The sequence below is a fragment of the Ailuropoda melanoleuca genome, unplaced genomic scaffold, assembly GCF_002007445.2.
Source record: "Ailuropoda melanoleuca isolate Jingjing unplaced genomic scaffold, ASM200744v2 unplaced-scaffold6751, whole genome shotgun sequence".
NCBI classification, from domain to species: Eukaryota; Metazoa; Chordata; class Mammalia; order Carnivora; family Ursidae; genus Ailuropoda; species Ailuropoda melanoleuca.
In genome coordinates, this window is record NW_023242181.1 from 20541 (window position 1) to 27831 (window position 7291).

The following is a 7291-nucleotide window of genomic DNA, read 5'->3' on the forward strand; positions in this document are numbered from 1 at the left end:
CACCATGTGGACGAAAGAATTTCAAGCTGAGTTCAGTAAATACACAGATTTATAAGAGATAATACATGGTTTCAGTGGTTCTAAACCATAAGTTTGAGTGTAATTATGCAGTCACAGATAATTAAAACAGATTGGGATGCTGAAACTTGGAATAGGGATATCTGAGTGAACTTAGATAGACTGAGAATCTTCAATTTGATGTTTATTTATCTGGCTATTTAAATTATATATGTATGTAGAATTTATAGTAGAATTTATATACTATACTAAGCTCTATAAGAGTGTTTCAGGTCCAGTTTAGCTCACCACTGTGTCTCTAATGCATAGCACAGTTCCTTGCACAAAGCAAGTGCTCCACAAATTACACACTGAAAAAAAATGAATAAGTGAATAAATGAAGGTATTTTCACCAATGCTTGATATTTGGGACAAAACAAAATATTATAAAGGCAAATTGGGAAATCTCTTTATTATCTTCATTTATTTTCCTAATTTTTGACTTTTTCTAGCAATGTGGGTCAATTGGAAATATTACTAAGGCATTCCTATTCAGGAACTTATCTCTTCTGACATTTTAGATAGGTCATGATTAGATTATTGCTACTTGAATTATAGTCTATGGACCAGCAGCAGCAGTATCACCTGGGAACTTCTCAAAAATTTTCATCTACCCACTGAGCAGAATCTGCATTTAAAAAAGACACAGAGGTGATTTATATGCATATTTTTGTAGCGCCAAGTTTTTATTTAAATTCCAGTTAGTAAACATACAGTATAATATTTGGGAGTAGAATTTGGTGATTCATCACTTACAACATCCAGTGCTTATCACAACAGGTACCCTCCTTAATACCCATCACCCATCCAGCCCATCCTGCATCCACCTCCTTCCATCAACCCTCTGTTCTCTCTAAAAGAGTCTGTTTTATGGTTGCATCTCTCTTTTACTTCCCACTATGTCCATCTGTTTTGTTTCTTAAATTCCACATATGAGTGGAATCATAAGGTATTTGTCTTTTTCTGACTGACTTATTTTGCTTAGCATAATACCCTCTAGCTCCATCCATGTCATTGCAAACGGCAAGATTTCATTCTTTTTTATGGCTGAGTAATGTTCCATTGTATATATACCGCATCTTTATGCATTAATCAGTTGATACACATTTGGGCTCTTTCCATAATTTGGCTATTGTTGATAATGCTGCTATATTAAAGCTTGAGAAATTCTAGCTTAGACTTCTGTTAATTCCATGTCCAAAGATGAAAAATAAATAATTAACTAGATTTTGAGTTACAATTGTAAAGTAACCCATTTTTTGTCTTCTCTACCTTTACTCTTGTTCATAAAGAGCTGTAACTGATACTAAGAAAACTTATTCCCAGTCTGTACCTAAGGTTGTCAAACCCAGCTAATGAGGAATCACAAGAATGTAAAGTTCATGTCTATGCTGGCATAAGATAAGGTTGACTAATGAAAGTGATGACAGATTTGGAAATCTTTTGAGTTACTAGACATTTTTACACCTAAAGGAAACTATCTGCATGGTTATTAATGTTTTTCCTCTACAGAAACATGAAGGAAAGCAGAGCAGAAGTGGGAAACCAGATCACAGGGGATTAAGGGGTACATGAAAGATGAAGTGGAGGGTGATCATACACTATTTTTTCATGTCATCTAGATATGGAGGAAAAATGTGAGCATCTGAAGATGAATACATTCCAGGGAGACAGTTTCTTTTCTCAACCTCTCTCTCAATCCCCCTCCTTTCCTGTCTCTCCTGTTTGGAGAAGGAGGCTTTGGAAAGATGAAAGTTTAATATTCATGATTCTGGAAAACGAAGGTAAATATTAAGTCTTTGGAGATGTATGAGAGGATGGGTTCAAGGAAACAGTGGAGAGGTTGCCTATGAAAAGGATGAGAAATGCCTTATTTTCTAAGAAGGAAGGTCTAAGAATGAAAGTAGTGTAGAGGTGACAGTAGGAATGCTTATGTGTTCTGATTGTGAGAGGCATAATTGGGAAAGATCAGAGTTAATATTTGTTTTGGTTTTGGTTCCCCAAATCAGAACCTCAGATAAAGACACAGGTGTATAGTTTATTTGGGGTTACCTAGGAAAGAGGACTAGAGGGCAGGGAGAGTGAAACTTAGAATCAGGAAGAACTAATGCCAGTTTGTATGTTTCAAGGTCTCTGGTGTAGGCAATTGGGATATATGTGGCTTGATTTTGCCAGCAGTCTAAGAAGCAGGAACATTANGAACATTTATCCACTGGCCACTCCACCCATTAGGTTGACAGCTGTCTTTAATTGTAACACTTTCTTTATATTCTGGTTGCATTTTCTCTCTAGCTGACTGGGTCCCAGAGGCTTTGGAGAAGGATCCAAGACAGAAAATAAGAGGATATGTAGAAGTCTTGAACTTATTAACAGGGCGTCTGGGCATATGAGATGGTTAAGTGTCTGCCTTCAGCTCAGGTCATGACCCCAGGATCCTGGTATTGAGCCCCACATCAGGCTCTCTGCACAGTGGGGAGTCTGCTTTTCCTTCTGCCTCTCTGTCCCCCTCCCCTGCCCCTGGCTTGTGCTCTGTCTTTCGCTTACTCTCTCTCTCAAATAAATAAATAAAATCTAAAAAAAAAGAAGAAGTATTGAGGTTAACATCACCATGAGTCCAAGCTTGCAGCTGCCTAGGCAGTTGTTGCTGAAATAGGCTGAGTAGATGTAATGCAGGGCACCATAAGCTTTCTATAGTCCCCTACTTGATCTATTCAGATGCATTTGTTCACTGTATTATGTCTACACTGTTTCTGAGTTTTCAAGGTTCTGGTAGCCTACAATCTACAAAAATTTGGTACAATACAATCTATAAAAATAACTTCACACAGAATGGTTAATGAATAGCCATCATAGATTCATCTCCCTTCTCTACCACCCATTCCAGCTGTCCCTCATCTTTGATGAGCGATTCAGATAGTCTAAGTTGTTTGCCAGTTGGGAGCACCTAGATCTTTATCTCATAATTCTGAGCCTTTGGTTGTTTTGCCCTTGCCAGGCTGCATATGTTGCATTTTCTTGTTCAGTGATATGACTGGGCCTGAGAGCACCAAAAGAAGCCCCAGTGAATTCTCTCAATTCCCAACATACTCGTCCCATCCCTATTTTGTAGCAGCAATCACGGATAATTACAATTGATTACACTGACCAGTATAGTGAATCCTTTATCTGTCTGTTGGTCTGCCAAGAAGAGAGTTCTAAGTAGAAGCAGTCATAGCTTCAGGTTTAATGGAACCCATTCTTTTTTTCTTTTTTTAAAAGATTTTATTTATTGACAGAGAGACAGCCAGTGAGAGAGGGAACACAAGCAGGGGGAGTGGGAGAGGAAGAAGCAGGCTCCCAGCAGAGGAGCCCACTGTGATCCCAGGGATCATGCCCTGAGCCGAAGGCAGACGCTTAACGACTGAGCCACCCAGGTGCCCCTAATGGAACCCATTCTTAGTCCCCTCATATTTTCTTCTCCTCCTCCCATCCTAGTAGCTCATGATTTATTGGCAGAACTTAAGTGTTTAGAGGCAGCAAGAACAAATTCTACAAGTGAATCACTGGAAATTATGGGGAGTCAAACTTACTTCTAGTTTCTTGTTCTCAGATTTTTGTAATTTTAGCTGTTCAGGGTGAAGCCCTTTTTACTGGGCATTGATTAAATATGTGTACTACTTTCTGGAGGACAGAGTCCCAAATGCTCAGTGTAGCCCCAAACTGACCCTCATTTACTCCAGTGGTTCTCGAATGGAGACAACTCCCCCCACTGACCAGGGGATATTTGACACTGTCGGGAGACATTGCTGGTTGTCACACCTGTCATACTTGTAGGTGGACGGTGGGTGGGGGTCAGGGATGCGGCCGAACATTCTGCAGTGCAAAGGATAGCTCCCCATAACAAAGAATTATTTAGCCCATACTGTCAGTAGTACTTAGGTTGAGAACCCTGGTGATCCTTTACTGTTGCATTCATGTATTCAATCAAGTCGACTCCTTCAATGTGATGCAGTATATGGTAGGACCAGTGAATCATGCGATCATGTGCCTGTTTTTTTTTACTTTGTGGGGTGGTAATGTTATCCAGGGACCCACATTAATAAATCAGGTATTCCATAAGCATAAGGATAGTGGTACAGGCAGAGGCTCTTCAGGAAAGGAAGTCAAACCCACATCCAAGAAAAAAAAATCACAGAAAGGACAAATAATGAAAGTAATTTGAATGCAGTCAATGCTGCTTAGTTTTCTTAAAGGATCATGCCACACTGAGGATTTAGCATTTGTCTCTGACTGAGGATGCATCCTCGGTAGCTTAGTGGCTTTACTGGCCTTGGTAAGAGAGGGTCCATGTTTTGTGGCTTATGTATAGCCTCCATCCCTACCACTCACTTCATGTGCACTTTGTGTAGGCACTAAGGTGAAGGAGGTCAGAGCTGCTTGATATTTCCTGGATGACTTGTTCTTTGTACCTGGTTGTGGGATGACTCCACTGTGGAGGATCCTCTCTGATGGACTTTGATTTGAGACACAAAGATTTGCATACTTTGTGCTCACACTCATATATCTATTCGTATACTGCCTCTCCAAACTTTGATTCTGATGTTCCTATCTGGTTCCTTCTGGGTCCTTGACCAAGCAGTAAAACTTTTGCAGCAGTCATTAGGCATGTATATTCCCATCTTGTGTAGCAGGCCATTTCTCCCACCATATAAAAGTAGACCACTAAGTGTATTTCTCCCAGCACTTTGCTTTGTGAGAATTTCCTCCACCCTTATACTCTATGGCCACCTGTGAGAGGGGCTATAGTACAGCGGTAGTACATTTTTCCCTTGAAGTAGCATATATTCAGACAATCCATTTGTGAACCAAGCCAGAGGTTCTTTTCCTTCTTTGTCAGCTGGTTTATGAAAGCTCACTACCACCATGAAATCATAGGTATGAACTAAGGAAGAGATGTTGTTGAAGTAAAAGTAGGTCTATGTCTTAAGGAAATGCTTCTTAGTATACCAAATAATTTGCAATTCTATCTAGTGGTAGCAAACTTAATATGAGGTAAAATAACATGGGTGAGAAAAATTTGGCTAATAATTAACTTGAAGACAATTAAAAATATAGGCACTGTACATCTTCATAAAAATCAATACAACATTTTATTAAGAATCACTAATTCATATCATTTTTCCTATATAATTAAGAAAGATGAATGGAACTGGCATGAACATTCTTTTTTTAAATTTTGTTTATTTTCTTGAGAGAGAGCATGTGAGAGAGAGAGAGAGAGAGTGAGCACACAAGCAGGGGGGAAGGGCAGAAGGAGAAGCCGACTGAGCAAGGAGCCTGACGCAGGACTTGATCCCAGGACCCTGGGATCATAACCCAAGCTGAAGGCAAACACTTAACTAACTGAGTTACCTGGGCACTCCTGATATGAGCATTCTTTAAGCTCCACAGATGAATATCAACTAAAATTATTAGAACTTCAAACCTACCATTGGATATTCTTTCCGGATTTGTCAAAGATTAGTTGACCATAAAGTTGCAGGTCCATTTCTGGGGTCTCTAATCTGTTCCACTGATCTATGTGTCTGCTTTTGTGCCAATACCATGCTGTCATGATAATCACAGCTTTGTAATATAGCCTGAGGTTAGGCATTGTGATATCCTCAGCTTTGGTTTTCTTTCTCAACAATCCCCTGGTGATTTGGGGTCTTTTCTGGTTTCATACAAATTTTAGGATTGTTTGTTTCAGCTCTGTGAAAAATGTCTATGATATTTTGACAGGGATTGGATTGAAAGTGTAGATTGCTCTGGGAAGCATAGACGTTTTCACAATGTTTGTTCTTCTAATCCATGAGCATGGAATGTTTTTCTATCTCTTTGTGTCTTCCTCAATTTCTTTAATAAGTGTTCTGTAATTTCTAGAGCACAGATCCTTTACCTCTTTGGTTAGGTTTATTCCTAGGTATCTTATGGTTTTTGGTGCTATTCTAAATGGAATCGATTCCTTAATTTCTCTTCAGTCACATTGTTAGTGTATAGAAATGCAATAGATCTCTGCACATTCAAGTAATTTGGGGGTGAAGTTAAACCTACCATTGAAGTTGGTTTGAACAAAGTTCTAAATGGCTTGTATTTTCTTCCAATATAAAGCATTTTTCAGACAGTTGTTCAGCCATTTAATTTGTTTCTTATGTGAAGTAGGATAAAGATAGCCACTTCTTTTCCAGGACTCAGAAATCCTGCCTTTCAAGCTTAATAAATATTTTGTAGTCCAAGTTCTTTATGAACTAAAATCCAGTTGCTGTTTCACAACACTTTGTGGAACAGATGACTTCTTGAAGACTACAAATTAAAATTCTGTAAATTACATTTTATATTATGATTTCTTTTAATCGTGTTTTGGAGAGTCATGTTTAAAAAAAAGTGACAACAGAAAAAATAAAAATCATAATTAAAACAACAATGTTAATTATTTTATGGCGGTAGTTTTTATTTTTTAATTTTTTAAAAAAATTTTTAAAAATTTTATTTGTTTATTTATTTGATAGAGAGAGACAGCCAGTGAGAGAGGGAACACAAGCAGGGGGAGTAAGAGAGGAAGAAGCAGGCTCCCAGTGGAGGAGCCTGTTGTGGGGCTCGACCCCAGGACTCTGGGATCATGCCCTGAGCTGAAGGCAGACGCTTAATGACTGAGCCACCCAGGCACCCCTGAAAGTAGTTTTTAAATTTTTATTTATTCATTTTTTAAATTCCACTATTATGATGAGGACTGAGTAATGTTTAGAATTGTTCAATCACTAAATTGTACACCTGAAACTAATATAACACTGTATGGTAACTATATTAGAATTAAAATTTTAAAAATTAAAAAATAAAATTGAATAAAGGTACAGAACAGAAAAAACAGAAGGTTGTATTAAGTTTAAAAGTGAACATAGAGGTATTTACATAAATTCAAGAGGCTTAATGTAGGAAAATATTGATGGATCAATATACTATTGGTTTATTTTTGTATTATGCCATAATAACTCACTGAGACAGGTCATTAGTTAAATATATTGAAAAAAAGTTCCCACCTAATTAACAGACAGTGTTATATTAGTTTCCATGTGCAATACAGTGATTCATGAATTCTAAACATTACTCAGTGCTTATCATGATAAGTGTATTCTTTTTTTTTTGTATTTTATTTTTTATTTTTTTTATTATTATATTATGTTAGTCACCATACAGTACATCCCCGGATTCCGATGCA